Source organism: Egretta garzetta, unplaced genomic scaffold (assembly GCF_000687185.1).
Source record: "Egretta garzetta isolate BGI_Z169 unplaced genomic scaffold, ASM68718v1 scaffold504, whole genome shotgun sequence".
NCBI classification, from domain to species: domain Eukaryota; kingdom Metazoa; phylum Chordata; class Aves; order Pelecaniformes; family Ardeidae; genus Egretta; species Egretta garzetta.
In genome coordinates, this window is record NW_009259535.1 from 1,552,957 (window position 1) to 1,570,721 (window position 17,765).

Consider the following 17,765-nt stretch of genomic DNA (forward strand, 5'->3'; position numbering starts at 1 on the left):
GAAAAGTAAACAAATCAACTTCCAAAGAATAATTCATCTCATGTACCTACCTCCCGTTGTCTCCCCTTGTGCCAGTTCTTTGCCCGAGTTTACAGTTCTTACACTAACTTAATCTTCTCCACCTTGAACAGTAATTTTGATGTGGCACCATGTTAAATGGTTCAGTAGAATCCAGAGAGACCAGATCTAGCACCTTTTTCTTTTTCTAGAAAACCTACTTTCTTATTAAAGAAAGATACTAGGTCAGTCTGACATGACCTATCTTAGCAAAATAGATCGTGTTTCATCCTCCTTCCACTCAACTCCCATCTCTTTAATTATTCATTCCTTCAAAAAATTTTCTAAGGTTATTAAGGTCAACTTAACAAGCCTGAAGTTCTGTAGATCACATTTTCCATTTTCTTAGCAGCATATACAACATTAAATAGTATCAAGTAATAAAAATCCTTTAAAAAATCTTAGTAATGGATCTATATTTTAATTACACATGAAAAAAAGGTATCTTTAAGAAATTCCCAATCTGGGAATATACCTGTACCGCAACTTAAAAAGTCACTCTGACAGCCAGAAAGTCTGATTGCTTTCAGAATATGAGAGATGCAAAAACTGGATGCTTCTTCTGATATTGCAAAAAGCTATTTGAAATTATGAGTGAAATACCAAAGACATCCTGAAACTTTCTGAGACCCCAAAATCAAAAGACATAACAGCAAGATATAGCTAGGGCTCTTGTTTAACTTGATATGGGAAATCCCAGCATGAATCCAAGATGCTTCTGGGCTCTGTGTTACAGAAGCCTCTTTAAGAGCTGTACAGTACCTTAAATTCCCCCCATTCAATACAATTTCTTATATTCACAAACTGTTGAATATGTTCATGTAGGCTTTCCAATTTGCTGGGTCATCTGGAAAAGTTTTTGTGCTGAGGCATGGTTTTCTTGATAAAATGTAAAGGCTTTTTAAAAGGATAAATACGTTATCCAGTTCAAGAAAACTGTTCGATAGGATGCAAGAACCTCTTTTATCTTTTCTTGTTGCTTTAGCACTTTCATATCTCTATCTGCTTGACATCCACATGCAAAAAAATTGCAGAAAATACCTTAAAAGCACAAAAAATCCCCTTAGCCTGCAATTTTAAGCTCTTTTTTTGACCCGAACTGGCATTTCTATGCCTTGAGTTGAAAGCAATCATCTTGTTAAACGGTGATACTTGTGCATGTTGACTCCTTCAGACAAACTGGGCCTGAATTTTAAGACACCTACTTACTGATTCATTCTTCAAACAGTAGAAGGGCGAGTTGTGTATCCTGGTGCTTTAGAAGTAGGTTTGTAGCTGTCTGTACATGTCACACAATATTCAAAACAGGCAGCTAGTTAAGATTTTTTCTGAGTATCATAGCTAAAAACTTCTGCTTAGGCTCTGCCTAAATTAACACTTATGGGGCACCTCAGTAAACTCCTGTTCAGCAAGGCAACTCAGCTTAGGGACAGCACGCTGAGCACATGAGTAACTATACGCTTCAGTCCTAGTGAAATGAGCAGAAAAGTTAAGATTCCTCCTGATGTAGACTTTAAGACTGACCTGACATTCTGGGAATCCTCGGCATCACTGACAACTGCTCCTGACTTTACCAAGGGCTGCAGGTGCTCAGGGTCTACAAAGCACTTTCACTGAGATGTCTGAGTTCGGAGTAGATACATATTTGAAAATTTGGCCTCAGGTATTTCAAGCCCACCTGTCCTGCCCTCCCAAGTTATGAAAAATCATGCACTAAAGCTAAAAATAACTAGAAGCCTTTTCTGCTATTTATTCTGCAGAGACTAGCATGCTAGCAGTGCCCCAATCTGAGGCATACTACCACTGCAGATTTTTGCCTTTCATTACAGTGCTTCAAGCTATTGTGGTCCACCTAACCTTAGAGGCCAAACAGAGAGCTGGAGAGTGTTTGCACTGCACAGTCCAGACCTGTTGATGTATGGAGGTTTGTACTTGAGGACCCATGTGGTCACTTCCTATCTTATTTTCCTAGCTATATGGAAAATACCACTGGAAGTAGGAAATGATCCATATGCACAGTTTCCAAGAACGGAAGTAGTATGGTAGGCATCTAATTTTGATGGTTAGTTCAGATGGTTTGGATTAAGTGTCAATCCTCTCAGTATATTTTAGTGAAACAATTATTCCTGAAATCTTCCTAATGATTCTGTGGTAGTTCCTCTATGTACCTCCCAAGGATAATGCCGAGATTATTAACAATTAGGTACTGGACATTTTGTAATTTAAACACTGTAACAGCTTTAGAATTAAAATGCAAACACAAGAGTAGAACAAATATGTTATTGAATGGAATGTAAGCTTGGACGGGATAATGTTCCAAACACTTAAAATGCCTTGATTTAAGAGCAGCATTTAATTCCAGAAAACCCTTAATTCCCTTCTGTGCTTGCGCAGAACATAATGTAGGGTAAATACTTGTAAAAAGAGACAGAAGTCATCATAATAAAGAAACAAAGTAATAACCCACAGATCACTGTAGTCTCCAGACACTTAAATCATCTGCACTTCTGCTGCTGCCTTCTCCCTGACTCTGTGCCCTCTACAGCCATTCTTGTTAGCTATGTATCACCATGTCCTCTTACCTTTCTTCTGCCCCTCTCCCCGCATTCAGACTCTACTCAATCTGATTATGCCTTCATTTACGATATTTTTCCAACTTAGTCCTTCATCTCTGTCTTCACTGCTAAAGTCATGGTTAACTCTTCAGACTAGAATCCACAGTCAGGAAAGCACCCAATGTATACAGAACATTATTGAAAGGCCAAGTGCCTCACATTATGCAGTAACTGCCACGTAGTTATTGCAATTATACCAATCCGGCATGGTGCACGCAATCGATCTAGCCCTAACAAGAGGATGATGAACATGATGGTCTAAGAAACAGGACCACTGCACATTTAACACTGACGTGCATGCACACGTGGCCTGCTCTGCATTTTAACGTACTTTACAAACTGGCAGGAAGGGAAAAGCAAGAGGCAAAGGAGCAAACCAGTGAATGCTGGTTTTTGTTAAAAAACAAACTGTAAAAGCAAATAGTAAACTTGCAGTAAAAGCTAACAACAACAATCATAAAGCAGCTTGCTGTACTAACAACAATTACCTCTCCTTAGTCAGTCAGTCACGCTGTTTGTCTGTTTATCACCTCTACCAGTATGTGCTTTAGCAGGACACATTTTCTGGAGACGTCACCCAGAGAACTGACTGAAGAGAAAGCAGGAACTGCTACTTAAAAATGGTGCCACTGGGGATAAACTCTGGTTTATACACACACATTAAGGAGCCTCAATCAAAAAAGCTATGAGGAGCTTTACATATGCAACAATGAGTTTGACTCTTAATGAAGAAGCCACTAAATCCAAATCAGCTGAAAGAAAACATCCACCAAAATACCACGCAAGCAAGCAAACAGAAGTGGGTGGCATTCTCTTTTCTTTCTTTCCTATTTTTGTTCCAGACCTACTCTAAGACAAAGCTTCAAATGAGTAGTGGGATCTGTCTATATGGAGTTGATTGCACAGCCAGGGCCATATTTGAGAAACACTTAATTAGGATGATACGCTGTCCCTGTAGGGAAGCCCCAAATGCTGCGTTTTTCCTCTATTGTTATGGATTCCTTTGACAGACCCCACAGGGAACAAGACATAGCTGTCTTGGGGAAGAATGATGATTCTTTTTTAATTTCTTCAGCAAGAAGCAGCACTGAAGAGGATGGAGATGCAGGGATTGCCTCAGGCATATCTTTTCCAATGCAGCCAATGATTAATAGAAGAAAGATATGAATGATTAGTATTACTGCAGTTCCTTTTAAGTCACAGTAAAGCTAGCTACAGGGTCTGGCAACGCTTATTTGCTGCTGGCAACTTCACCCCTGCCTTCTTGGGATGAAGAAAGATCTGCAAGTGCATGCCTGATTCCCAAGTTATTCTTCACTGAATGGTTCAAGATGGTGAAAGGAAAAAATTACACATAAGGCCCCTGGAGCATCCCGTTGTGCACTGCATTCCATTCTGCCCCAGTTAAATAACCCAGTCTGCAGTATCAACCACTTGCTTTAATTCCAGATGTAGGCGCAATCATGGTAACACCTCTCTAGACTTTTCAGTAATAGATCCTCATTCTGCATTAAGACACACATCGGATACAAGAAAAGCAATGCTGCATGAGAAAGTGCACTTGCTGACTCTCTCTGCTTGATCTTACAAATGAGCTTGTTCTCCCTTAACAGGAGTTAGGGAAAAACTTCTCTGAGAAGTCACTACTGTTCACCGCTGACTCTACTCCAACATTCAGTCTTTGCTGAACTCTGTAAAAGGGCACTGAGGGCACTACATCACAGGTGAGGAGGCTGAGAGTTCCCCCTCAATTTCTGCTCACAATTACCCACGTGACCATGAGCATCACATGTAACCATGAGCATCACGTTTCCCCTCTCACTGCCTCCTATGCCCAGACCAGCAAAACCTCCAGCCTCTACCAAAAGACTCATTTGACTAGTACCTGCTTCATGTTGCCTTGAGGTTAAGGCTATCTCTTACATATCACCAGCACATAGAATCATAGAATCGTTTAGGTTGGAAAAGACCTTTAAGATCATCAAGTCCAACCATTAACCTAACCCTGCCATCCCACCACTAAACCATGGCCCTAAGCACCTCACAAACTCTCTTATTCTCTGAAATCCCAGAAGCCAGGTGCAGCTGGTCAGCCCGACAGTCCAGCTCACCAACAGCTGCTCCGGCCCACAGAAAACAAGAGGAGTCCTGCGACTGAACTTGCCTTGGAAACGAGCGGGCAAGAGTCTTCCTGCAAGAGTCTTCTGCAAACAGGAACCCCACCAGGAGACACATTCACCTCTCAGGGCCTAGTAACGTGACCATCGGCCTCTGCCCCCTGCCACATCACAGAACATAAAGTACCTCTTTCACTGTGGAGGAGAAGTGAATACTTTCACTGGAGAAGTAAATACTTGACAAATGTTTGTGAAGTGCCCAACAGGATTCAGTTCCTACCCTGAAGGATATTGCTCTATGCTACAGCAGTATTCAATGACAACAAAGGCAGATCTGCCTTCTTCCGTCTCTGTTGACCCAGGATGTTCAAGGAAGAAAATTAAAGAACCACTGGTTTGTTCTTAGGGTGGGAACAGGTGACAAATATCGGCCTTTCAGCATCGGCAGTACTTTAAATCTCACAAATTTCCAGAAACACATCACTTGTTCAAAGATGAATAAATCACATTGCCACTAGCTAATGACCTACCTGAGCTTCTGTGGAGAACGCACCCAATCACAACAGAAAATCTCTGGCCAATATAATGGATTACCCACAGTACAAAACATAGGGTAAGCATGCCACTGATACCAGAATGTAGGACCTTGTCAGCACTTCATTATTTCCAAGGCTGAAGTTCCTTTTGCTTTGTCTGCCTCTAATTTATTTCATCTTTGAACCTTTGCATTGTGTCCACAGATCATCACACATTATAGTAGCAATCACTAAAATTATATTACCTTACTCCATCTTTCATAGATGAAATTTGGCTTGTGCATCCAGTTATTCTTTAAGAAAGTCTGAAAGACACAAAAAGGACAAACTGTTTTGGACTGAATGAATCCAAATAAACAGGCTAGTAGTATAGGAAAAATATTTTGGGGGAAAGCAATAAATATAGGAACAATTAAAAAAATCACTAAAAACTTGTAAAAAAATGCAGAGCATTAACATTTTACAACATAGCTCCTTTAGTATCTGAAATAGAAACTGGACTGTGGATCAGTTCTGAGGAAAAAGAACATTAGAATAAAGCTGAAAGAGAAGTTTCAGAATCAGGTACTGTTACTGTAACATTTTACACTTACGGACTGTGATGCGTATCTCCCCTCTACTACAGCAATGAAATGCAATGCATTTAACTAAAATGACTTTTCTATTAAGTTTGTAAAAGACTCAATGCAGTTACGGTATGAGAAGCTCCACAGAGTTGCTATTTCATGTCACCAGCAATAATCGAGCTCTCCCAGCACAGCTTCTCAACTCGGCTACCTTGTCCCATCTGCTCATTCCAAGTTGCAGTCAGTGTTGGGGTCACCACGTGGCACTGCAACTACCTCCCCAAGACGATGCTCCCCAAAAGAGAAATGCTAACAGCTGAACCCAGCCTCGCCAGCAATTTTTACATCTTGCAGGTCCAGACTGAATTCAGATGCCACTGGCAGAGAAAAATCAAGAGTTCCATTTCTTGCTCACAACACTCATAGCTCACTTGTGACAAGGAACATACTGTCCTCGGCCATACCAACATCATTCACCACACATGAGCAACAGGCACCTTAATGGGATTTTTTCCCTTCAAGAAGTATAATCAAGACATTTCCTAGCACATTTTATCCCATAAATCAAGCGGTACCACAAAACTGTAGCAGGCTAACAGGTTCCTATGCAGAAAAGATACCTCTCTAGTAAAATATATAGATGGGGCAAGTATATAAATATACACATCAGGATTAAGAAAGCTAAAACTTTAATTCACAGAAAAATATACTGATCAGTTTAAGCAGTTTTACTGCTTAAAACATTAAATTCAGGGCAGATTTATACATAAAGCAAAGAGTGTTTAGATCTGTAATGCAGTAATTAAATGCAATTCATCGATTTACAGTGCTGTATGTAAACACTAGGAAAATCAAAACTACCGAGGAAGAACCAGGACTGAAGTAAAAGAAATAAGATGAAGTTAAAAAGCACTAGGACAAAACAACACACTACAGACTAACAGGAACTTCTACTACAGATTGGGAGTTTATCAGTTGAGGAAAACCAAAAAGAAGGAAGGGCTCAGTGTCAGACAACACAGCCACCAGAAGGGCAGATACTGCAGTAGGGTGTAGCTGTAGGTGAGCTCTGGTCACTGCAAAAAGCAGCAATGAGACTGAGTCAGGAACACTGGCTACAAGAAGTTAAACACTGCCCACCTCAGCCTGTAGCGTGTGTAGAGAAAGGCTTAAGAGGACAAACGGAGAGTCAGCTTCCCCAGAGCAGATGAAAAAATGGTTAAGCTCAGCAAAGTGGACGCTGAGACGAGTTACAATTTGCTCTCCAGAAATACATGGCAAGGGTTAAACACCAGAGACCTGAAAAAAGCATTAAGAAAAATAGGATGTTAACAAAATAACTAACCTAACTGGAATGGTAGCAACGAAGAAAGCTAGTTTAGCCAAGGAAAAACTTGGTTTCCATATAAAAGGAGCATTATGCCACTGTTAAGACTAGATTCAACAGCTCAGGAAACTCCATCCAGCCCTATGCTGCTATGCACTCATCGGCATCTAAAATTTCTTACAGAATTATACCTCTTCACAGAAGTGGCCTATAAGGCGGCTCAAGTTTTCTTCTCTTTTCATTGTCCAAGGGGAAGGCAGAAGAAACTTGAAATTCATTTCTATGACTGTCAGTTCAGATGAGAAGTTACAAAGCCTTTTACTTACTCTCGCTTTTGGAGAATTCCTCAATGAGGACAGAGACATCTGACATTAAGTGGAGCTCTTTTCAGGGTTATATGTGATAAGCTATAGTTTTTGGCAAAGTCATTTGCTATTTTAAATCATTTTTGTTTTGGTAAATTCAGTGCAGGCACACAAAGTTCCAATTTGGTATCCTTTATAACTTCAACTGCATTTATTTAGCATAGTTATTTTTTCTTTTTCCATTCTAAAAGCAGGGCATGTCCTGTGAAAGCTCCGAGACACCATGAAAGCTACTCACAAATAAGTCACAGCCAGCCACAGTCACAAGATCAAGGGCTGATTCAATGGACCTGCTTCACTGTAACCCTGGAATACACTATACCACCTTCAGAACATTTAATATCAATACGTAAGTCACAGCCAGCCACAGTCACAAGATAAGGGCTGATTCAATGGACCTGCTTCATTGTAACCCTGTAATATACTATACCACCTTCAGAACATTTAATATCAATACTTAAACCTGGTCAGTTATTATTTATTTCACTTACAATGAAGACATGAAAATGGCAGAGATGATAAAGGAATCAAAAAATCCTCTTTACAATACTACGACAAAAAATGACTAGTTCTGTGGCCACAGGCAAACCCCTTTCATCTCTGAGGCTGAGCTTACGCATCTGCAAAATAGAGACGATGCGACCTAGTATCTACGTCGAGTTTCTCTGCTGGCAAGTTATATTCGTACCTTGCTCACTACCATCAGGAAGTCACACCCATGTTGCAGAGCAACGCTGGATATCACACATTCGAGAGTGACGTACTTTACAATCAGTCCATCGGTGAGAATTTTAGAAAAATATTGCAACTTCTGCAGAGAGGGCAAGTGCTACCTACTGATCTCCCAGCAAGTTCTGGCCTCGCACGGGCGCTCTCCTACTCTCCACCCCATTCTAAAAGCAACTTTTGTTCTTCAACCGCATTTGTAGAGTCTGCCTGTAAGTTCTCCTCTTTGACACAATCACATTTTTTAATTGCACGCCAATTCAGTTGTGCCTTGGTACTTGATTAAGAATCACTGTAGCACTCACTTTAGCCACTACAACTAAACTGAACATCAGTAGTACATGCCCAGGTAGTAAGCCCAGAGTAGTAAGCCCAATGTCACTTGCATATGAACAATTCTAACTGGGCACCTATTCAACCCCCTCTTTTTCACCCTGTGTTGTACAGTTTTTAAATTACATTGCCCTCTAATAGTAGTAAGACCATGTCAGAGTGTGGTAATGTCCTACTGCAGACCACACCAAAGCACCAGCTTCTTGGCATGTTCTGCCTCTGGCCTTCTGCATTAAGAAATCAAGATGATAGAAAAAAAGATTCTTCAAAGACTGCAGCATGGCTTTGCTTAATTAAAACCATATAGGAATTGTTTTTCAATCAACTGATGATGGCAGTTCAAGCCTTAGTGCTTGCTGCCAGATTTTAAAAGCCATTCAGATTCTTCTCTGTAAGGAAATGATATTTAGTGAGATTTTTTCCCTCCAATCGCTTGTACTTGCAACCAGGGTTACCACATGAACTGAGGAGACGACCAGTTCTTAATTAAATCTGCCACACCATTATTCCTAAATACTGCAGAAAGTACGTGACACCACTCCCTGTAGAGAAGCCTGAAAGTGTGATACAAAACAAACATAAAAATGGCAGGGTGTGTACATGCTCCTACTGAAAATCCCTCACTTTCTCCTCCTCCTTCCCTTATTTCCTCTTTCTCACTCCCTGGAGAGCTCCTAAATCACTCCGGGGAGGAACGGACGACTAACCCTTTTCCTTTGCAATTAAATGTGCTGCCAGCATCTCTGAAGGGTACCTGCAGCCCATGACACCAAGTGTGACTTTGTCCATTAGTTAAACAGAGAAAAACAGAGTTACTTTGCCTGGAGGCTAGCTTTGATAGCTTTTATCCAGGAACAGCCCAACAGACATGCTATTCCCATAGGAGTTGAGCGAAGCTATGCTACTGCCTCCCATTGCTTGTCCTCACTTTTCTCCTCCTCCTATCTATCAGCAAAATTGCACGTTGGTTCACCCTACATTTCTTTAAAAAAAAAAACCAAAACAAAACCACAACCAAAAAACTAGAATACTTGGATAGAAAAAAGGAGCAAAACCGAACAGTTTGCAAAAGGTACACTTTACACCAAAGCACTTTGACAGAACCAAGCTGGGGAAGGACTGAATTTGCTGTTTATGCTGGCACATTTGAGGAGCAGGAACCTCTGCAGCGGATAAGCAGCTGAGGATGAACCACATGACAGCAGAGCTGCAAACAAATGCTCATTCAAAGCGAGTTGTCAGAGCCAATGTGGCTCAGAAGACATTTCCTGTAAACATATTTTAAAGGCTCACGTTTCCAATAATCAGCCTACAAACGCAGGCAGCACATTCTTTTTCTAGGTCAAGATAGTTATGACCCCTGCTACAAACCTCAAGCACGCAGAAAGCAGAATATACTGTGCATCCTGCTGTGCTCTGATCATCTCCTTTGCCTTGCAGCAAATAAAATGCAGCGGTCTTAAAACTCTTTTACAGACAAACTATGTACGATTTCCTGAAGTCTTCCCTCATATTCCCCCTCTTGAAATATCGGTCTTCACGATTTTAAAGAACATAAACTCTCCTCTTTCTGAGCAAATTATTATTGTGATCAATGCGGCAAGCTTTCCTGCAGTACTAACTTACACAAGATGGTATCACCATTATATCAAAATATGCCTTATAGAAAAAGAGGAAACTTGCCTTGTCTTGACCTGACTTCCCCAGAATTACTTCAGATTTGCTTGCATTATGTATGCAACCTGTACTTTCACAACATTAAATTTTCCACTATTTTCAGCTCCTGGGAAGAAATAAAACACACATCTGTGACTGTATCTATATCGCTGGTTGCAGCACTGCTTTAGCATTCTTAATGCTGGGCTGTGTTCCTGAATGAGTCACAACTTCTCGTCAGGCAGAAACACAGGCACAATTTACCTTGCTCTGCACCTGACTTCCATGGAAAGAAAATCCTAGTACATGCCAATACCTCCTCAGGTTGAACAAACATGGAGTCAGAACCCACAGCATTAGGTCTGTTCCTCAACGTTGTCACATACATGCCTCCACAAGTCAGTCTAGCTAAAAAGTGCTGTCCTGCAAAACGGGAAGCGAGGAAAAGATTACAAAATACACTCCCAAGGTCAAACTGGTTTGCGTGAGTGGATTCTGTATTTCACATTCTATTTTCAATACTAAAGAAAAGCCCTGGTTTGCTATTACAAGCATGATCAATCCAACCATTTACTATATGCTTATGCATAAAGAGATGAGGTACATGAAGAACACCCAGGACCATGGTGAATGAGCTTGAACAGTTTTGTAATATTGTTGACAGTAAATGAATGGCATCCAGAACCTAAAATTCTCACTCCCTTCTTTCATTTATTCTATTAGTGTTACAGTAAGACACATTTTTCTTAGCTACTGAATAACTACATGCCTGTCTCTTTTTTTATCATGGGAGGCTGTGCTTTCGGGATAAATAATATTCCATTGTAAAACTAAGCATCCAAATAGTAATATGTGGAAATTATCTTCATGCAGTGTAACCAAATGATAATTTTCTGAAGGTGTTCATTTTTACACAAATCCCTGAGATGTCGACATTAAGATGGGTTTTCCTTCCAGGGTAATCCATTGCACTGACCTTGTCTTGCACACATATTTGATGGACCCCCAAATGCAACTTGAGAGCTGATGCAAACTGAAATATTGAGCACTCCAGCCATGAAATGTGCAGCACAATATGGAGAAATCCAGGCTGCATTATTAATTTTTGCATATACATAGTCATACATTTACTGTGAAGACATTTTTTTCTTGGGTCCCAGAAATATGAATCACAGAGGAATGGGGAAAAAAAGTGCAAGTTGGTAGGGAAGTTGGGAAAGTTGTAGAGAAGTTGAGAAAGATGTCATACTTTCAAAAAATAAATGCTGCAAAATATTACACTCTCCAGCAGCTACCACAGCCCTCCCAAATGCCTATTTGCCACCTCCCTTCTTTTAGAAGCCTTTTAGAGGTTTGCAAATGTTGTTAGTGACAAGTAAGCACTGTGCTAGGAAGGAACTACTCTTCTCGTCTATCCTGGATGTCTTGCTCATGACAGGAAGGGGTGTCAAATCTTCACAGAAATTCAGTCAAATTACTAGTGGGTTCTTGTATGCTACTTACCACGAATCAGCTCAGCAGATCTTCACACTGATAAGTGTTCTGCCCTCCATTTGTCTTTCTGCTAAATTTTACGTAAAATTGGTATTTAAAGACAACCCTAGTTTTTAAAGAGACAATTGCTACATGTGCCAAATTGTTTCTAGCCCTCAATAAAATCTTACCAGTGGCCCCTTGTGACATTTTTTGATTTTCATGAAATTAACGGCTATGGGGATGTTTACATATCTGAAGTATAAATCCCCCTAAGGAGCACAGAAAAGAACATTCAGTTCTTCTCGAGCTATTAGGAAATACTTGCATCCCACAAAAAAAGGCAAAGCATTCACAAGGTAGTCAAAATTCAGACACCAGGGGTGTTGAAGCCAAGCTCCTCCCTTACACACAGACACACGCTGACAAGCTCCTCTCCTTTCCAAGCACAAAAGCAGCTGCTTCCTTCAAGCGCTCCCTGTGCAAATGGAAGTTTAGCCTTCCACGTGCCCAACCAGGTCCCCTCTCTCACTGCTCTCTGTACCCTGAAGGTGCCCAGCCCCTTCCCCTACCCCCATGCACTGAAATGACATGGTGTCTTCAAAAGGATCCTGGGAGAGAGCTCTTCTTCAAGGGGAAAAACCAAAACACTCCAACTGCCCCATGCAAACTGCCAGCGCCTCCACCTCCCTTCTCTGGGGTGCAGAGCAGCGGGCAGAAACGGGGCTTTCCATGGCAGAAGGGGAGGAGAAGGCAGCTGGATGGCAGGAGCCAGGAGGACTGTTGCTTCCTCAGCCTCCCGCCTGCAGGCATCTCTGCCCTTCACAACCCGGCCTGCCCCACGGGCTGCAAAGCCACGTCTCGCTCTGCCCACTCAGGCCCAGGGGCGCAGACTGCTAGGCAGCATTTGCAGTGTGACTGTAGAGGAGCCCTAGGATAACCAGTTCAGTCTCTCTCAGATCATACCAGTTGAAAGGGCAATGCTACTTGTGTGCATTCAATTGCAAAAGATGGTGGTAAAAGGGAGGCAACAATAAAGGATGTAATTTCACCATCTAGCAATAAATGTGACAACTTAAGCTCATGGCGCGGGAAGACAATTCTGACTGTATTTCACTCTGATCCCTCCAGCCGTGGCTTTGTGGAGCTCAATAAAATAAGCCTCTTGAGCACCTCTAGCAATGGTGGTCATGGCTTTCCTCCAGAAACCACAGGTCTAGATCCTTGAAGCGTGAATTAAACACTGTCAAACACAATTTCCTTCAATTCAACTCCCATTTCTTACTTTACCCACACCCTTAAGTGGCTGCTTCCATTCACCACCTATTTCAGTGAAAGTGGTATAAGGTAAAATGATCGTACAAACTCTTTGTGAATATTCAGTAAAGATGGCAAAGCCCTGTAGGATCCTCTATAAGACACCACATCGCTTCAAGACAAAATTAGGACTAAAACTGCATTTAATTTGCTTCTGCCCAGTAACAAGCAATACCTAATGTTAGAAAAAGTAAATTACATGTCAGTATGAACGCTTACTCACACTATGTTAATTCTAAAAATGGCCAATCTGCAAACATAAGCACTCTCAACTTACTTTCTGAGATAAGATCGCAAGCAGTTTTTCCGAAATTCATAAAGTTGAGACAAAACTCCCCTTCTATTCCCCAGCTGAACCTCAGACTTTGTAGGAGGGCAGCCAAGAAGAATGCCCTCTAATTTCCCCTTAGTCTATCTTTCCAAACTCCATTTCTTGTCTAGTTGGCAAGTCTACCTCACTGCATATGTACTGGCAAAACAGTAGTCACTTTTCCACGCACCTTTTCTGTGTAAAATCACTGTCCTGTAGAAGTAGCAGTGTTTTTAATATCATGTTCTCACCAATTAGTTTACAAAGCTATGGGATAATAGACGTCTTCCTTATGTAGGCAAAACCACAAAGGCCACATTCTTCCTATTACTCACTACCTCCTGTTTACCAAAATACAATTGAAAGTCATGCACTTATCTCAGGAACAGGGAATAATTATTTAGTGAACTTTTCCTAGGTACTCACATTTGAGAGAGAGTTTATAACAGAAAGACCTCCCTCTAGCCAGCTCAGTTGCATGCATTTTATGCCATGTATTCACACCCGCAATACTAATATTTAGTGATAGTAATACTCAGGATGCAATTCTTTTCATACAAATCCTCCATACTAACGTACAGAGTTGAAAAGAGCTCTTCTTGCAAGCCTTCCTGAAACAGAGGACACTGTCAGCATGGAATTATTTTTTCACATCCTTCCATGTGCATTAGAAGAATCAACATTTTACAATGTTGGTCTGTATGTCCTCAGGAGAAGCCCTCCCCTTTGCCCAACAGAAATAACATTGATGCCAGGGAAAAAGTAAATCTTTCGCTTTGAAGTCAGACCACTAGTGTCTATTTCTGAAATGAGACAGAAGAATTTTTTTATAGCAGCTTTTATTTCAGGAATCTGGGGCTTAAAATACACTTACCTATCACACAGAAAACCTGACAAAGTTACTGGCTTTTTAGCGCAATCTAGAATATTGCAATGTCATCTTCTTTTTTTTTTTTTTTTTTTTTTAAACAGAAGCTTTTATTTCAGGAATCTGGGGCTTAAAATACACTTACCTATCACACAGAAAACCTGACAAAGTTACTGGCTTTTTAGCGCAATCTAGAATATTGCAATGTCATCTTCTTTTTTTTTTTTTTTTTTTTAAATCAGATTTGCTGCCCAAATAACCTGCAGAAATGGACATGCTCTGTTATTCACCTCTGCCTGTAGCAGCTCTGCCATCTGGCACTGGCAAGTATTTATTTAAAAAGTAAATCTGAATTAAGGACCATGAACCCATTCCTTTTAAACTGTGTTTCACCTGAATGCAGATGGTCAATTCACAGTCAGGTGAGACATCAAACCTACCAACTCACTACCATTTATTTAAGACCCCGCAGCAAACTCAGAGGTACTCTGCTGCTTTAAAAGACGAAGCACCAAACTGAAATGAAAACTGAGCTAATCCCAGATTTCTGCGTCCCTATAAAATGCAGGGAGAATTCAGCACAGAATTCAGTCATCATAATCCAGGCCATAATCTCATTTAACCAGAGCCAAATGAACTATACATATCCTTACGCTGGCTCCGACTCCAAAGCAGGGCAGGGGGACTGTAGTCATGAAGGACTAGTCAAGTGGAAACTCACACCCCGAAGGCAAATGAAAGGACCATCATTGCTATATTCACAGGACAGGCTGCACCCTTCATTCTATTTAAACTCACACACGCTCGAGAATGCACAGAGGTTTCAACAGACAAAAATTGAGACTGTGACTTTTTCTGTGTGATACAAAACCTCATGCCCCAGTTTGGGCCCTCTAGGGCAAACAGGACGTGTTCACCGCCTCCCTCTCTGTCCCCCCGCCTGAGCTGCTCCAGGATTCAGTGAAGAGCTTTTCAGGACACAGTATAAGCAAAGATTTAACAGTTCTTTTCCCTTCCTCTTTAAAACCAGGCAACAAATCTAATCCAAACAAGAAGACTTATTCAGAAAACAGGAAGAGGGACAAAGCGGATGCCCTCTAGATGTATACACATATACAAATGACCCCCAAAATAACTGATGTAAAAATTGTCATTTCTGAAAATTACACAAATAAAAGGACGAGTTCTCTAACAAACAAGATGGCTCAGCTTTCATAGAATCATAGAACCACAGAATAGTTTGGGTTGGAAGGGACCCCTAGAGGTCATCTAGTCCAACCCCCCTGCAGTGAGCAGGGACACCGCTAACTAGATCAGGTTGCTCAGAGCCCCGTCCAACCTGGCCTTGAATGTTGCCAGGGATGGGGCCTCCACCACCTCTCTGGGCAACCCGTGCCAGTGTTTCACCATCCTCACTGTAAAGAACGTCTTCCTTGTATTTAGCCTAAATCTACCTTATTTTAGTTTAAAACCATTACCCCTTGTCCTGTCACAGCTGGCCCTACTAAAAAGATTTTCCCCATCTTTCCTATAGGCCCCCTTTACGTCCTGAAAGGCCACAAGCAGGTCTCCCCGCAGCCTTCTCTTCTCCAGGCTGAACAAGCCCAGCTCTCTCAGCCTGTCCTCATAGGAGAGGTGCTCCAGCCCTCGGATCATTTTAGCAGCCCTCCTCTGGACCTGCTCCAACAGGTCCACGTCCTTCCTGTGCTGAGGGCTCCAGAGCTGGACACAGGGCTCCAGGTGGGGTTTCACCAGAACGGAGCAGAGGGGCAAAATCACCTCCCTTGACCTGCTGGCCACCCTGCTTTTGGTGCAGCCCAGGATAGGTTTGGCCTTCTGGGCTGCAAGCGCACATTGCCGGCTCATGTCCAGTTTTTCATCCATCAGTACCCCTAAGTCCCTCTTGGCAGGGCTGCTCTCAATCCCTTCATCCCCCAGCCTGTATTGATACTGGGGCTTGCCCCCATTTAGGTGCAGGACCCTGCACTTGGCCTTGTTGAACCTCATGACGTTCACAGAGGCCCACTTCTTGAGCTTGTCCAGGTCCCTCTGAATGGCATCCTGTCTCTCATGCATGTCAACCACAACACCCAGCTTGGTGTCATCTGCAAACTTGCTGAGGGTGCACTCGATCTCGCTGTCTAAGTCATTGATGTTTACGTCATATTAAACAGTGCTGGTCCCATTACGGACCCCTGAGGGACACCACTTGTCACCGATCTCCATCTGGACATTGGGCCATTGACCATTACCCTCTGGATGCAACCATCCAACTAATTCCTTATCCACCGAACAGTCCACCCATCAAATCCATAGCTCTCCCATTTAGAGAGAAGGATCTTGGGGGGACCATGTCAAAGGCCTTATAGAAGTCCAGATAGATGACATCAAACAGTGCTATTCAATACTGCTCACATTCAGGATTTTATTCCAATATAACTCCAGTTTCTAGAGGCTTATTTCTAATATGTAAAAAAGGAACAAAAACTTGTAAAAAACCCAACTAAACAAACTTGTTCCCTCCCCCCTTTTTAAATTTAGAGTTGAAAACAGAAATGCCGTGCTGTTGTGTGACACAAGGATGTACATAAAGACCAATATACTGCTGCTTTTTCATATACTGTAGAGTCCTCTTTCAGAAAGTCTAATGTCAAATAGCAAATCACCATAGAAGATATTGCAACCACTTTTTGTGAAAAAATCATTATTCAGGGCATGGACCATCTCCTACTCTGTGTAAAACTCAGCACCTGATAGAGCACTGCTTAAATTTGGGTTGATCATTAGGTAAAACTCTAATACAATCCAAAAATCACACATATTAAAGACAATTCACATAAATTTGTTTCAATAATAACACTGGATTTCCCCAAAGTTCTTCCCCAACCATTTAGCAAGGCTGGCTATAAATTGTTGCTGATGTAGCTCTTGTGCAAAGTAAGAGAGTAGGTGCTTCATTCCACTGAAGGTCTCAGAGCTTCAAGAATTTTGAAGAAATGCTTTATTTTCTCCATGCCCCTCATTTCTCCACTTACTACCCACAGCCACAGCTGTGCTTCCTGCAGAGTCATTTCCCCCTGCCACGGCAGGGAGAGGTAGAACAGCAAGCACAAGGACAACACCACTGCCCGTTTCAAAACTTCTGCTCAAGAAGTGAGGAAGCAGAACACGTACGAGATCAGAGCTAATCCAGTAGCCTTGCATCCCACGTGCCAGGAAGGCAGATGAAGGGCTCCGAATAACACAGTTAGGGCATGGCCACAAAGGAAGCCACAGTAAAAAGCAGCAGGTTTTACAAAGGAAGAAACAAATCAAAGGACAGCCGAACACCCCACCTGTTGTTCGCAACACAAGTGGCACAGGAGCAAAAGGGAAGAGCTGAATTACATGAGGTTTGCAGCTTTGCACCATTTAAGGCTTGCCCAGGTGGAAAACCTGTCAAGGGGAGAGAATCATTAAACAGGTTACAGTAGAGCAGCTGAAGTGAGAATTGAAAAAG

The 17,765-nt window shown here is 41.8% G+C and overlaps 1 protein-coding gene across 10 annotated transcripts in view; it reads right to left on the reverse strand.

Annotated features, from left to right (window-relative positions):
- The window catches only part of INPP4A (inositol polyphosphate-4-phosphatase type I A), a 141,879-nt gene that overhangs the window by 73,344 nt on the left and 50,770 nt on the right, over window positions 1–17,765 (reverse strand). For 9 of the 10 annotated variants that reach the window (XM_035893208.1, XM_035893206.1, XM_009637652.2 and 6 more), the window contains exon 2: window positions 5,571–5,630. The gene's annotated coding sequence lies outside the window, so the exon portion shown is untranslated. Of the gene's footprint in view, window positions 1–5,570; window positions 5,631–17,601; window positions 17,688–17,765 lie in introns of those variants that run through there. The other variant, XM_035893202.1, reaches the window with a different exon arrangement.